Consider the following 17,199-nt stretch of genomic DNA (forward strand, 5'->3'; position numbering starts at 1 on the left):
TGCCCAATAAGGGCATTTTTGTCTTTTTGTATGTAATTATAGTTGTTTATTAGAAACAACTATTTTTTCATTTTCTTATTTTTGTCTTCATTTTCTTTTTTTATTTCTATTTTATCATGTCATTGGGCCCCGCTCTATAGAGTCGATAGGGGCCCCAACAGTAAAAAAATATGACCGAGGGAGCTCCCCAACGTCTCTATGAAAGGGAGCTCCCAATGGTCTCCCTCTTGTATTTGTATATAAATAGGGGAGTGTTCCCCCTATATTTTTTCATGGCTTCCCAAAGCACATTTTCAATAATATTTTATTTTTAATTGACTCTTTGTATTGTCCTTTAGTGGACTTTTGTCTATGCACTTTTGTGCTTGTCTATCTTCTTTGTAATTGTCCACTTATGTGCTTTTGCACTTTGCTTTTGTAATTCCACATACTTCATTACAACCGCTTGCATCAGCTTGCACACAGGCACATGACTGGTTTTGATCTTGAGATGTGGGATTAGCATCACTCCTCAATCCCACTCCGCTGGCCAAATGCACACTCTGTTGCAGGGCCAGCTCCCAGCATCTTACCCAAAATCATTTTAAGTATTTGTTGCTGATAAAATTAAAACAAATCCCTTTTGGTGTTTGTGATATGCACTTACACTTCAGCTATCTGCGACATTTCCTAGACTGGACCAGATTCCATGCAACACCCAAAATAATGTCCAAATGAAAGTAGCAGGATGATTTTTGAAACATCCTCTGTTGTGCTCTTTGTGACCAATGTTAAACTAATTAATGAAATAAGGAAAAGAAAATTAAACTAAAACATAGTCTTGGTTTTTAGTTGACATCAGTGAATATTTTAGGACTGTTTCATATTGTAGTATATAATGGTATTCTACAGATGCAAACTTTGTAAGCAGGATGCACTAGTAGTTGATTTCGTGATGGACATATCATCTTCACATATTTTTTTTTGTATTAATATCATGCTCTTGAAGTTTCTGGATATCATAATCTGACATCAAATATTCATGAAAAGAGATGATGTCTGCTTTTTTCTTTTTCATTCAAGCTTAAATTACGGGAGAGTATGAAAATGAGCTTTTCTTGTAATTAAAGACTTGCCATCTTCTGCGCTCTTCAGCATTCAAGTATCAAATTAATTTGGCAATTCTCTCACCTTTTTCTTTTTCCTATGATATAGGTTGAGCAGAACATAGAATTTGTACAGAAAAAAAGGGATGAGATTGCTTTTTCTTCAAATGACCAAGCATCACTTGAATCTTTTCTCCAGGTGTGCTAGTGTTTCTCTTTTTTTTTTGTGTTTACTAGCCATCTTCTCTCACCAACTGTTCTAATATCTCTAGGATGAAAAGAGAAAAGGGAGTGCTCCTTTCCATAAGTATCATGCAAGGATTGTTGAGGGATCTCTTTCTAAAAAAGCTGAGAAGAAATCAAGGTAATAGATGGATTTTTGTTAGAAATCTCCAATAATTAATTAATTCTCTGCTTGGCTCACAAAGGCTTCAATATAATCACAAAACGATATATATACCCGAAAAAAATGCGATATTTTAAAAATACTGCCAAAACCCTCACGATTTTTTGTAAGATTTTGAAATATACAAAAAAATCATGCCGCTTCTTTTGATTGTGTGAACTTTTTTTTTGTCAGCAATCATTCAATGTTGAGCTGAGCTGGCATTGAATGGCGCATGTCAGGCAGCATTGAATGCTGACTACCGATGGCAATGGCTTTTCACTAAATGAAGGGGAGGCACCCTCGTTTTATATAGCAGCTGAGAGGGCCTTCCCTCCCCTACACATTTGGTATGGTACTATTCAAGTAGCCGATTAGACTCTAAACAACTTATGCATATTTTTTTAAAGGGAAACTGTGTTATATGTTGCGTATCATTTAAACTTCCTTCACCCCATTGTTGAAACTACCTTATATTATATGGTATTTTGTAAATGCCTTTCACCCCATTTCTCAAAGTAACCTATGTTGTATAGTATTTTTGTAAACGCCCCTTACCTCATTTTCAAAATCTCTCTCTCTATATATATATTTATATATATATAAGGTGCTCCCAGAGCACCTACTCTCACCTAATAGAAGCTTCAAATTTTCAGAATCTGAGTGATTTTTTCGTTGATCAGACCCTATAGATATGATCTACAACTTTGCTTTCTAGTAGGAGGGAGTAGGTGTTCCCGGAGCATTACTCTATATTAATAATGATAGGGTGTTCCCCGATCACCTACTGCCACCTAGTAGAAGCTTCAAATTTTCAAAATCTGAGTGCTTTTTTCGTTGATCAGACCCTATAGATATGATCTACAGTTTTTATTTAGTGGAAAAAAATGTTTGGATCATGTGATTATGTCATACATGTAGTTTTTTTTTAAGATCTTCAAAAATCAATAGCTCACAAGGTACCAAAATTTTATGACTAAAAAAGCCTATTTTGAACATGATCCAAAACATGATTACTATCAAATACATTGTTTTAAGTACATCTATAAGATCTGATTGAGAAGATGCAACCTACAAATATGATTTCTAGTAGGTGCTCCGGGAGCACCCTAGGATTGTTCTATATTAGTAATGAATGTATAAATTTTCAACTTACAGAGATTTTCCTGAGGAAAACTCACTTTTTTAACCTGAGAATGAGATTTGTAACTGTGATACCCAGGGTGTGCATCCCTTGTTTTAAGCCCAAGCATCAAGCTCCCTGGAGGGATTTTATGTGCTTGGGAGTGGGCCATACGGCAGAGCATCAATCTCTACCGGGCCCCACCACCTGAATTGGGGTTTCCTCTCAAAAAATATAAAAAAGGCAATTCTCTGTCTGCCAACTAGAATTTTTGCTGAATAAATTCATCTTAATCTGGTGGTTGTCAACTTGGTATTGCAGCATTTTGGAAGAGCCGGCTTCAAATTCTATTGAAGTTACAGAGCTTGTAAGTGGAATGAAAAGGTCAGGCAAAGGGAAAAGAAACTTGAATTTAAATTCTCCGAGTAAGAAGAAGAAACATAGAACATGAGTGTGCATTCCGTATACCTTTTTAACCGTCGTGTTTTTCATTATTGTTTAATATTGAATGATAATAACTGGATTAGTTTTATTTAGTTTTAGTCATCTAAATTCTGTACATGCTGACGAAGTTTTTGAGGGCTTATATGATGAAATAATTCCACTGGAGATCCGGATAAACGGCAATTCATTGAAAGGTTTAGTGCATGCTTGATATTGACTGATCTAATTTATCAAGATATCTGTGCATGAGCAAGTGACTTTAAGTGTTGCTGTTTCCAATTAGGAGATTCAATTCATATCAGCAGATTCACATCGATTTTAACATAAGGATATGTAGTTCATGCAAGATTGATTGGCCTAGTTGTTTCCTCTCATTTGATCGTTTGACTAGTCACCTCCTCTGTAGATGTTTTTAGGTTTTTTAGTATTGTTTAGACCATTTAATTTCTTTTTTAGGCCGTAGATGCCGTTTGACTCAATTATTGGCTGTTGGGATCCAGTCTATAATAACTGAAGCCTATCTTTTATTCCTGTTATCCATCTCTCTCTCTCTCTATCATTTTTAACCTAGTGTGAGTCCCTTTCATTTTATTAAAGGTGCTATCTTAAGTGATTTGTGCCAGGCAGTTTAGTTGGACAACACGTTGTAGATTAGACTCCATGAGCAGGCCAAGCTCAGTTGTATCCTCAAAGCCAAATTGTGTAAAGTTCATTGCACCAAATAATTATCAGAAGTTGGGCAATTTTCACTTTATAATTCTGGTCAATGTGTTGTATAATTAACACAACTGCTTCCTTGTTTGGGGTTGGTGACGGGGTTTGAACTGCTTTCTACTACCATGTTTTTTTTTGGTTTATAATTATTCATTGTGAACTCCTTATATACATAAAAGATATAAGACATTGGAATAATTAATTAAAAAAGATTGTAAATACAAAGAAAGAATTCATAAAACAACTTCTAATAAATATAGATTTTGTAAACCATCTGTACTCTAATATAATGTTATTTGTGCTTTCGCCGATTGTGGCCAATTTCATAAAAAATGATTGCACTTGTATTACCCAACATTTTTGTGTTCTGTTTTTTGTTTCTTCTTAAGGTATCTTGTTTTAGGATGCGGTTTAGGTGGTAAGACTGGAATAAGGTTTGGAGGAGTGATGTGAGATATTATCCGTCATTAGAAAAAATGAATAAGTATTATATGCAGCTTGATACGATTTAATAGTGTAGAACTTATCGTAGTAATCTTCTGATAACTTGTCTTCGTACAAAATGCACGTGATTATATGTTTGCACAAAATCTCGCTAACCTGTTACTCTCTACAAGAGCATGTTTGTTTTTTAAGATAAACATTGCAATTGTGAGAGTGATTGTAGGCTTTGTATCGACGATGAAGGCAATGCACTACTTGAACACATAGATTTCGTGCTTCTTTCTTACCATCGTCCAACTTTTTTTTACTTTAGGCACCACACATGTTATGGGTATTATTCTTTTGGTTTTCAAAAAGTTTCATCATCATGAGATAAAGTTTTTCAATAAGAGGATTTAGTGACTTGTCATGTATTGTGAGAATCCTCGCATTAAATCTCTTTACTATATTAGAGGTTAAGCGCTTGTACATTCTAGTTGAAAAGTATATGTTAGCCTAATGTTTTTCTTTTATGACCTTAGTTGCATACTTGTATGCATCTTCCCTTTGCTCCTGAATCTTTTTAAGAAAATAATTATACTTTTGTCTCGTGAGTGCTTTGGTTGTGCTTTACCAAAGTTGACCTAGTGATATTCCAAATTTATGTTAAAAGTTTTTCGTAGTGTTTTGTGTAAAATCCAACCTGACAATTTAGCCATGTATTGTGAGAATCCTCGCATTAAATCTCTTTACTATATTAGAGGTTAAGCGCTTGTACATTCTAGTTGAAAAGTATATGTTAGCCTAATGTTTTTCTTTTATGACCTTAGTTGCATACTTGTATGCATCTTCCCTTTGCTTCTGAATCTTTTTAAGAAAATAATTATACTTTTGTCTCGTGAGTGCTTTGGTTGTGCTTTACCAAAGTTGACCTAGTGATATTCCAAATTTATGTTAAAAGTTTTTCGTAGTGTTTTGTGTAAAATTCAACCTGACAATTAACCATGTATGGGAGAACATATTGTGTAGCTTTGTGTGCTTATTTGAGATAGCTGTTAATTGTACTTTAACTTTGGCTATGTCATTGTATTAGTGTCTCAATTGTGCATTCACATGCATAAAAAAACTACACCCATGATTCATTCGACTCGTTATCTATAACAGTAAATGCAACCGAAAATATTTGATCACAAGGATCAATACCATGGGCTGACAACAATATTTATGTATTTTTCTTTTAGGAATGTGTCATCTACCATAAGAAGTGGAGGGCTTTCTTTAAAAAACTGATCAATGCATGCACGAAAAGATACGAACATGTACATAAATCTATGTCGTCTATCAGTTTCAATGCACATTGTCGATCATCGGTTAGTCGTCATCAAATAATGACAATAGGCAAAAAGCATCTTGAAAAACTCTTCGAATAAACCATATAGGATCACCTTAGTCATTTCTCATTAATGTCATGCTTGTTTGTACGTAACCTTCATACTTTCCTTGCGACTAATGTCATTTAAGATTTCTTTTAGAGTTAACTTTGGGTTATCGTCTAAGTGTTCAAGAATAACACTTGAAATCCACTTGAAAGATATTTTTTTCACTACTACGTTGTCCAATGATCCACCACATGTATGCTCACTTTGATACTTCTTCACTTGAAAGAATGATGTTTTCTGCACCTTTGTTCAATGGATCCTCCAAGTGGAATAAACCATAGTCCGCAAGTTATTTCTCATGCATACTACAGTTACTCTGTTATTGCAGTTTTTCATAAATTTTATTTTATAGTTATTTCTTATCACATGATCTTTAAAAAATTATGATAGTGCTAAAGATTATTAAACCTTTTGTCGATAACAACTTCTCGATCTTTTGACTATATTGATAGCCATTGAAATCGTTCTATATCATTAAGTCTTTTGTTACACAGTTGCTCAAACAACTAAATTGACTTAACATCAATGATTGCCAATTGCTCTTTATTTAAATAATATTCATTGAGCAATAATGTAAAGTTTATAAATTTCTCAAAATTTTTAAATAAATAAAAGATTTTTTTTTGTGAATTATTTTGGTATTTAACTTTGATTAAATATCATTTTTTAGCAAATTACTTAGCTAATATTGATTGATTAATTAGCAGTTATTTATGGATAATATTTTGGCATTTATTGAAGTTATTTGATATTTAATTGGGCAGTTATGAGGTTTTGTATGAAGTATTTGGATCTCGACCTCAATATAGATCTAAGAGGATCAACCAACTCAAACGCAAGTTTGAACTATTTGAATGAACATATAAGATCCACTCGATCTCAAGTTATTTAGGATTGGATCTCCAAATGATTTCAGTCAACCGAAATAGATTTGGGTAGGGTTTTGATTTATATCGGGGCTTAAATCAGGCATAGAAGAAATTTAGATCCATTTGAGACGCAATTGGATCTTTCTTTAAAGTAGAAAGTGTCTTGGATTTATTTAGAGACCCAAATGAATTCTACTAAGTAAAATAAGATTTGGATATATTTAGATGACCCAAATGGATCTCACTAAGAAAAGGACTTTTGGATCCACTTGGAGACCCAATTCGATCTCATCAAGTAAATAAAATTTTAGATCCATTTGTGACTCAAATGGATCCTATTAAAGTATAATAAATTTGTTTGGATCCACCTAAGACCCAAATGAATCTCATTTAAATAAATAGGATTTAAGTCCACTTATGACCCAAATGAATTTAATTATATATATATATATATATATATATATATATTAGTAGGTTGGATTTGGATTTAATGAGATCCAAATAGGTCTCACCAAAATCCAAATCCAAGCCCACTTGTTCTCCTACTTAAAACTAAAAAGAAATTCAAAACCAAATTCTAATTTCAAGTTTTTCTTTCTACACTCGCGTTTGAAAATGTTTTTTCCCCCTACTTTTTTTCAAATCAAAAAGGTTTTCCCCCTTTCTAATTGGATTTTTTCCTTTTTTTCTTCCTATAAATACTCTACTCATGCCCCCTCTGCCCATTACATTCCCTCTCATCTGTATCAAAAACTTCACTCATGCTCCCCTTCACCCTTCACTCTCCCCTCTCTCGTGTAAACCCAGCACCACCACCACCAGTCCACCACCACCACCACCACCACCACTGCCCATCTCTCTCCTGATTTTCGTCTTGCACCATACCATTGCCACCCGATTCTCTCCTTCCCATCAACTGGGCAGCCACCGATGGCACCCACCAGTGCCACCTTCACTGACTCCTGGTGACTGCTCTCAGCCGCTCCTGCTGAACAACCTCCTCTCTTTGTTGAACCACCCTGTTTTGCCTCACATAAAATAACAATTGAATAACATGCTTTTAATCATAGATACTATGCAGCATCTTTGATATGCATTTTATCATTCATCATAAGCATTTACACAGGCTTAAAACTACGTAATAATTTCAGAAACATGCATATTCAAAAAACATGAGCCATATACATATATTTATTCATAAAATCTTGAAATACACTCGTATTTAACTATTCATAAAATCCAAAATACATATGTTAGAATATGTTTGTAAAACCTGAACATATACGTGTCTTTTATTGAAAACATGTTCAAAATACTCACATATGGAAAATTTTGATACTTTTTTAACATATGCACATTCTTGTTTATGAAAAACAAATATTACTTAAATATATATTTTCTCAAAAGGCATGCAACACAAACAATTTTTGAATATATATATATATATATATATATATATATATATATATATATATATATATATATATATAAACTATGTAATTATGAAAACCCCAAGCATTTCAAAAAACCTAAAACTACACATATATGTTAAAGTTATTATAAACCTACCTTGTAATGCATGTGGTCTCACGAGAAATAAAGAAATTTCAAAAAGGCCCTCGAGAATTCTCCTCGATTAGCAGGACATTGATCGTATTTTATTGACGATCCAACTATGAGCGAGGACACGTATGCTAACCTCGGTTTCCAGACCGATGATGGTAGTGAAGACCAAGGTTGTGGCGAAGGTGACGACCACAAGCGGTAGGGTCAAGGTTGGCGAAATGACCTCGCTGAAGGAGGTGATGGCTTTTGGTGACATCGAGGTCAAACTCGTGCTCAACTCAGCTTGGCTAGGTTGAGTGCGGGTCAGCTGGACCGACCCAAGTTCAGTTCCCCAAACGTGAAAGTGGGCACCGACAGGCTCTGTTGAGCTCCGGTTGGTGAATTGAAGAAGAATGGAACTTGTGTTTGGAGATATGTGTTAGTTACAGTATATTGCTGCATTATGGTTGTTTTGTGAATTTCTCATCTGTTGGTGAATTCATATACGATAAGATGAAACACTTATTTCTTTGTTTGTGTTGTAATGGTGAATTCATATGTGATTCTATTTATATGCAAAATTATGTGTATGTGCATGCATTATGCATAAGAGCATGATGATGTCTTAAACTACCCCAACATTCTTGAGTGTGACTGATATTGTGTATTGTGTGTGCATGTGTGCACGTGCATGATTGGTTTGTAACATACTATTGGTGTGTCTGCTATTGCTTTTCAGATATGGATTTTGATATGTTAAACAACTGAAGATATAGCTGTTATGCTAATATAAGATCTGTCTCTCTTTCTCTCCTTTTTTCGCTTGACTTGAACAAAGAGATTAGTAATGTCCCTTACCAAGGGAGCAGGTTTTACAACTCCACCGAATGAAATTGTGCAAAAACATGAAATTAAGGCTGATGCATTTATGCGAACTGCTAAGAATCATGCCAGCCATTAATGTATTATGAAGCTGTAATATAGACTATGTTGGTCGCTTTCATTTGTGGTATTTTTCTGAATGTTGCCAGTTCATGAATGATTAAGCATATTTTCCCCTACTTCGTTGTGTTGAAGGTCATTTGTAAGGAGTAGAGTGGGAGAACAATGTCTACAGGAAGCACAAGGCTGGTGGTATGCTTATTTATGAAACCTACTCCTTATACATTTACTTATGGGAATATATTTATCCTGTTTTGTATAAAACTTCTCAGGTCTTGGGTGTTCCTTGGGAGGTAGATGATGAAGGTTTAAGGCAACACATGAGCCAATTTGGTGAATTGGTTGATGCAACAATTATTAAAGTAATTGTTTAGGCACTGTTACTGCTTTGTTTGTTTTGAAATAATTAACTTAACATTATACTTGTTGTGCCTTATTTTAATTGATTTTCTGCTTCTATGGGTTGTGGAACAAAAAGGGCACCATTACCTTCAATTATTTGTCAATTGCTTTTCTGTGGATTCAAGCACATGCTATTGTTTAAACCCTAGCTCATAACTTCAAAAAAAAAAATGATGACTGTGAGCTCCGAGTCGAGCCATGTTCCGAGAAATGCTATCTTGATGGTGCTCATGGCACCCTGACAAAAAAAAAAAATTAAGTCCATACAATGTGTGTGAACCCCAAGGCGGGTTCGGGATTTTGAGAATCATCTTTGGTGCGATGACTCGCACAGGAAAATAATTGAGAAATCAAATATGAGATTTCTGAGGCTCTGGGTATACCTGAAAGAAGGTATATGTTACCAGACCCCTCGTAGTGCGATAGCTTGCACTTGGTTACAAAGAAAATGTAAAATGAAATATAAAACCTTTGAGACTCTGGGTATACCTGAAAGACAGTATATGTTACCGGCTTCTCCAGGCTCTGGGTACACCTGAAAGATGGTGTATGTTACCGGACCCATGATCTACCTTGGAGAGGGTAGGTGGTATGAGCTTCATGGATGTTCGTGTTTTCGTGAGAGTTAGGCATCTCACCGTATGGTCTCAGTTCACTACAATGTCTATGCCTGTGCTTACCCACAGGGTGAGAGTAAGATAAACATTAAATAATTTAAGTTGACTGAAAACTTATTCCTGAAGAATTATGTACTGTTGATATGACTTTCGTAAAACTTGTAGAATCTACAACTTGTGCTAATGTGGATAAATGTATCTTTAGTTCAATCCTCTTTTGCACTGTATCATGAATTGAAAGCATAATCATTTTCTTAGAATGATATAAATTTCCATGCTAGTTATATCTGCAGTTGTTGCACATATTTGTACACAGGACACTGAGCACCACATATAGATATAATGCTTCTTACGCAGACAGGGGAGTCTGACCCTTCTACATTAAAATTTTTCAGGTAACGCATAATTGGAGCATCGTGGAGTTGTATTTGGAAGTAGTCAAGAGATCTCAGTTTTTCAGTGTTTCCTATTTGAACTCTGATTAGTAGATTTACATTTCTGTTATCGGTGATGCATAGACTATTTTCTAGATCACGAATTTATAAATCATGATGTTGTTTCTAAACCTGCTTTGATATCAACTATGTAACGACCTCAAATTCACCTCCGAAAATATATGATTTTTTTTAAAGAAAGTGAATGATGCTATAACTGATCTATGGTCCTGCTTCAACCAAACTAAGCTCTAAGAGGTCAACTTCTACGCAAGCACTAGCATTTATAGCCCATTAGAACTAAGTTCGCAAAAGAGACACCAAAGACAAGATCCCTTTGTCAAGATGAAAACGAAATACAACTTTTTTTTTAATACTAAAAACATCCCACGAATCTAGGGTACATCACAGATTCACATCCCATCACACCAATCATCCATTTTAAACCATAATTTAAAATGAAATAGTTCAAACCAAAATTAAAAATTAATAAACTTTAACTTTAAGTTCATAAAGTTTAAATCAATCCCATAACATATAGAATCCAGCAACCATAATAAATTTTGCCATCTCTAGCAAAACTAGTCGCATCATCACCTACTCGATTAAGTTTGAGAACTCACAGTTCTCATACAAAATATTATATTATCCAATAGTAAAGAATAAAGTATAAATCCACTAAACATCAAGTTTAGAAAATATTTATGTGCACATCATCTTCATACAATTTCTGTCCCACAAATGTTGCAGGTACTTGTGCCTTTCTCTCATCATCTTTTTTAAGACTAGTAAGAAGCTCAACACAAATATCAGAAGGAATGCTATGTTTACATAATTTCACAGTGGGGTTAATATGTCCCACAACATGATATTTAAATCTATACAATCCTTCATGCATTATAAAATCACAAAAATTACACTTCACTATTTCTTTGGCATCTCTAAGTCAATAGTGTACAATATTTCAATGCAGGTTTCTTTGAGAGGCATCCTCCAAGACCTCTACCCTCCATCGACTTACTAGAACACGAATTAATAAATCTAATCACTACAAAGATGTAAAATAATGTAACTGATAACCATGTTAAAAAATGAAACAAAGAACAATGGAATAAATAAACCATGCAACTGATAACCAATGCAAAAAATTAAAACATAACCAATTAATCACCAAATAAAAATATAAGCATACAGACATTTAACAAATCTACACACATAACATAATTAACTTTAACTGTATTTAAGTATAAAATAGTAAAAAAAAACCAATAAGTTTATAATAACAACTTAAATTTAATCCTTAGATGAACTTGAAAGTCTATCATCATCTTCATTGATATATTGCTCTTCTTCTTCAGTTTTATTTGCAGAGTTAGCTTATTCCTCTTCTTCTTCCACCCTCACCACCTTCTTTCCTTTGTCAAACATTTTCTTTCTTAGGACATTAGTTACACGTATTTTTACCCCCACCCTATGCCTTAACGCTCTGGATGCCTTATCAACAAGATCTCATGTAAGTGATGTGTCATTTTCAAAGATTAACATTGACTTCTCTTAAGACAATGGGGTCGAGATCTCCTTTTTTTTATTCTCTCCTCATACCTTCGTTTCAATTTATGATTATATTGCACAAAAAACAAACCATTCAATTTTTTGTGCAAAAGTCAGTTTCTTTTCTTTGTATGAATCTATAAAAATATATATAAAGTTAAAATATATACAAACTGACAAATATTATTTAGTAATTAGTAGTAAATAATATTTTACTGCTTCAAAAGTACTTCAATCACGTTCACAACTGAATGTAATGCATGCGAGACCTAAGACTTGAACAACAAAGGTCTGGAGCTGGAGACAACCAATGGCAAAAGAAATCCACCAATCTACTATAAAAAAATCAAATTACATATAATTAAAGTATATGTTGAAACTTGTTTTGAGAAAAGATAGAAAAGTACCTTCACGATTAGCCCTAATCACCCTTAAGTAGTGATTAGGGTCAATAAAGAAAATTACACTAGAGACCATTAAAAGTTAAAATATAAACAAGACCACCCAATAAACCCCTCACGATAATAACTCTCAACACTCCCCCTCAAGCTGGAGCATAGATATCAATCATGCTCAGCTTGTTACAACACTTTGAGAATTTTGTGATAGGAAGGGGTTTGGTAAAAACATCTGCTACTTGATCTTCTGAAGAAACATGAAAAGTTGATATATTTCCCACTTGAACCATATCCCGAATATAATGACAATCTATCTCAATATGCTTAGTCCTCTCATGAAACACATCATCTTAATAGGCAAAGAAACCTTTATGCTCAATCCGGTAAGCATAGATTTTATCCAAATCATTTCAGCAGCAGTTTGTGCCATGACCCTATACTCTGACTCAACACTTGATCTTGCTATTACAGCTTGTTTCTTGCTTCTCCATGAAACTAAGTTGCCACCAACAAAAACACAGAACCCTGTAGTAGACTTCCTATCATCAACCGACCCTGCATAATCAGCATTAGTATACGCAACCACATCAAGATTTGCCTCTTTTGTAAACAATAGACCTTTTCCTGGAGCTGTCTTCAGGTATTTAAGAACCATCATAGCTGCCTCCCAATGAACTTTTCTTGGTTTATCCATGAATTGACTCAATTTGCTAACAACAAATGATATGTCAGGCCTAGTTACAGTAACATAGAGAAGTTTACCAATGAGAGTCCTATAGGACTTACTATCAACTGCCTCAGATTGCTCGTCATACAAGAACAGTTTAGGATTCATGGGAATAGTGGCTGGTTTTGCACCAAGCATCCCTGTCTCCTGTAAAAGATCAAGCACATATTTACTCTGAGAAAGAACCATACCTTCTCTATTTCTTGCTACTTCGATTCCCAACAAGTACTTGAGAGGACCCAGATCCTTTGTAATAAAGTATTTCTGCAGATATGCCTTGGTGCTTGAAATCTCCTGCTCATTATCTCCAGTTAAAATTATATCAACATAAACAACCATAGTCACAAAACCCTTAGAGCTATTCTTTATGAACAAAGAATGATTTGATGGTAACCTCTGAAAACCAAATTTAGACATCACCTCAAACAATTTGTGAAACCATGCACGCGGGCTTTGCTTTAGGCCATATATTGCCTTTTTTAGTTTGCACACTTTGCCACACTCTCCCTGTCGTTCGAAGCCAGGCGGTTGTTGCATGTAGACCGTCTCAGATAGATCCCCATACAGAAAAGCATTCTTCACATCAAGCCGAGTCATACTCCACCCATGATGAACAACCACAGAACTAACTAAGCGTATAGTGCCCATTCTGGCTACGGGAGAGAAAGTCTCAAAGAAGTCCACCCCATATGTTTGGGTGTAGCCTTTGGCGACTAGACGAGCTTTGTGTCTCTCCAGAGTGCCATCAAAATGATATTTAATAGTGTACACCCACTTACAGCCAACAATGTCTGCATCAGAAGGAGGATCGACAAGCTCCCAAGTCCCTTGAGAAATCAAGGCGTCCATTTTTTCTTGCATTGCTTGTTTCCATTGAGGATCTAATAAAGCCTGTTGATGATTGATAGGACTGGAGATGGCAGATAAAGCAGATAGAAAGTTTTGCATGCTCTTTCCAATCTTGTCTGTGGACACAAACTTTGAAATTGGGTGCAGAGTACACTGACGCATGCCTTTCCTCAGGGCTATGGGCAAATCATTTTTAATCTCAGGATCTGCTCTACGATTATCAGGATAAGCAATAGAATCATCAACATAATCAGGATCACTGACTGCAGGAGAAGAAGACAATGAAGGGCCACAAGAGGAGGCTTGACGACGAGTATACACCAGTGGAGGATCATGGAACCGAGTTGAAGAGGAATCAGAACATAATGAAGGCAATAAAGGAACTGACTCCAAAGGAATGGGAGGAATGGGTAAGGGAAATGATGTGGACATATCAGGATTCACACGAGATGCGCACGGCGAGAAGTAAGGAATGGTCTCAAAGAATGTGACATCCGCACTGATATACTCTTTACGAGCAATGGGGTCAAGACATTTGTACCCTTTTTGGTTTTTTGGATACCCAAGGAAGACACACTTAGTTGCCTGTGCAGCTAGTTTGTCCCTAGTAGGTCCAAGTTTTTGCACAAAACAAACACAACTAAATACCTTAGGAGAAACTTTGAACAAAGAACAATCAGGATAAAGTTGTCTGATAGGAATTTGGTCATTAAGAGCAGTAGAAGGCATTCTGTTAATAAGGTAACAAGAAGTAAGAAGGGCATCTCCCCAAAAAGAAGTTGGCATGTTTGTTTGAATCATAAGGGTTCGAGTTACTTTCAAAAGGTGTCGGTGTTTTCTTTCAGCTACCCCATTTTGCTGGGACGTATGGGCACATGAAAATTGAGGGCAAATCCCATTATCCCGATAAATTTGTAATAGTTTGCTAGATTTGAATTCAAGAGCATTATCAATGCGAACAATTTTAACAATGGAACCAAATTGAGTATTTATTTCAAGAATAAAAGATTGGAGAATACACAAGACTTCAGATCTCTCCTTTATTAAAAAGACCCAAGACACTCTAGAGTAGTCATCAACAATGACAAGGTAATACTTGGACTGAAACCTATTAGGAACCCGACTAGGCCCACAAACATCAACATGAATTAGATCAAAAGGACTTTGACTAGTATAACTCTGACTTAAAGAAAAAGAACTACGATGATGCTTGCCCAACTGACATGCTTCACACTGAAAGGATGCTGTAGGAGAGACCTGTGGAATGACTCTTTGAAGCTTGGAAAGAGAATGATGACCCAATCTGAGATGCCATTGGTAGGAATTAGAACTCGATTCCACACACGAAGTTGCTACTCCAACAGGTTGTGTAAGATATAAACACCTCCCTCCTCATGGCCTCCACCAATCTTCTTCCCAGACAGCAAATCCTGAAATACACAAGAACCCGGGTCAAATATAACTCGACAATTTAGTTCTTTTGTAAGCTGGCTTACGGATAATAAATTCTTAGGAAACTGTGGAGCATGGAGAACATATTGAATCCGTAATGTAGGGGTAAAATGCACATCTCCTTGCCCCACCATTGGGGATAATCTACCATCTGCCAATTTAACATGACGAGGGAAAGATGTATGAACCAGTGTAGAGAAACTATGTGAATCTTCACAAAAGTGTTGAGAGGCGCCAGAATCAATAATCCATATCTTACGTCCATCATCCAACTGAGTACCCGCAGAGCATGCCACATCAGTCACTACAATAAAGGCAAACACAAATGCAAAACTCTGAGAAAGAAGCTGATCATATTCTGCACGACTGAGAGTAATCGTATTGGTTGAAGAAGTAGGCACAGGTTCAGTGATGGAAGAGACAACCAGAGTTGTTGCTTTGGGGAACGATAATGAGCTCTGAGGGCGACTTCTAGGGTTCTTATCCCAACAACGATCCTCAAGGTGCCCTTGCTTGCCACAATATGTACACTGAAGCCTGCTACGACCTCCACTGCCTCTTTCACGACCTCTGCCTCTGGAAGAACTAGGTAAACCATGCCCTCCTCCACCTGTGACAACAAGAGCTGAAGTCTGAGAGTCTCCATGAGGCGGAGGAAGGGTAACAGCAAGACGACTTAACTGGTTGTAGGCATCAGCTAGAGTAAGGATCTCTGAGCTAGTAAGCATTTGCACCTTGGCTACTGAGTAATTTGGAGATAATCCTGATAGAAAACGAGCCACCATAGTCTACTCCTGATGGGTTTTATGATTAGTGCGGCAGGGAGGACGAACAGAGTTGAGCCTTTTATAGGTTGATTTAACTGATGCATAATATTGGGAAAGATTCTGATCACCCTGCTGCAACTGAAATATCTTTTGCTCAACTTACAAAATTCTACTGACATTTTTGTCTTGAGAGTACGTGTCACGTAATGAATCCCACATCTCCTTTGCAGTAGAATAGTAAATTAAGCCGTCTGCAATATGTGGCTGAACACTGTTCATAATCCAAGACATAACAATGTCATTATCTTCCTGCCATGTGGCAAATTTCCCAGTTTTCTCTGTTGGTTCCTTTTTTAACAAAATATGTTTTCGACGATGTCCTGACACAGACATCATAAAAGTCCTCGACCACCTTTTATGATTATTGTCGTCCAGCTTTACGGACGACCCATAAGAGAAGGGATTAGCAAAAGCTTTGTACTATGCAGACACTTCAAACCTTTGTTCACCATCACTGGACTTTATTTCAGCCATGGTATTTCACTGCTGACAATAGCTAGCGAATGAGCCGGATAATAATAATAACCAGAAAGTAATCATGAGCAAACTGATAGTAAAGAAATAGATTCCAGCTGAAATAAAATCCTTGTCTTGCAATATATATATATATATATATATATATATATATATATATATATATATATATATATATATATATATATCACAGACGCCACCAGCAAGATAATAAATCTGATCACCACTATAAAAATTAATTTTAGATGACAAAAATTGATTTCACATCTGAACTTCAACAAAAATTAATCAGATCTGATTAAATCTGATTCCAACAATAGCAAGCACTACAGATTTAACGCCTACCACATCAACACGACTCTGATACGAGCAAATCTGATTCCAACGACAGCAAGCACTACAGATTTAACACCTACCACATCAACACGACTCTGATATGAGCAACAGTCAGTCAGCCACACCATTCAGATCTGATCCAACATCAACGCTACACGACATC

Source organism: Nuphar pumila, chromosome 13 (genome assembly GCF_984573655.1).
Source record: "Nuphar pumila chromosome 13, dmNupPumi1.hap1.1, whole genome shotgun sequence".
NCBI classification, from domain to species: domain Eukaryota; kingdom Viridiplantae; phylum Streptophyta; class Magnoliopsida; order Nymphaeales; family Nymphaeaceae; genus Nuphar; species Nuphar pumila.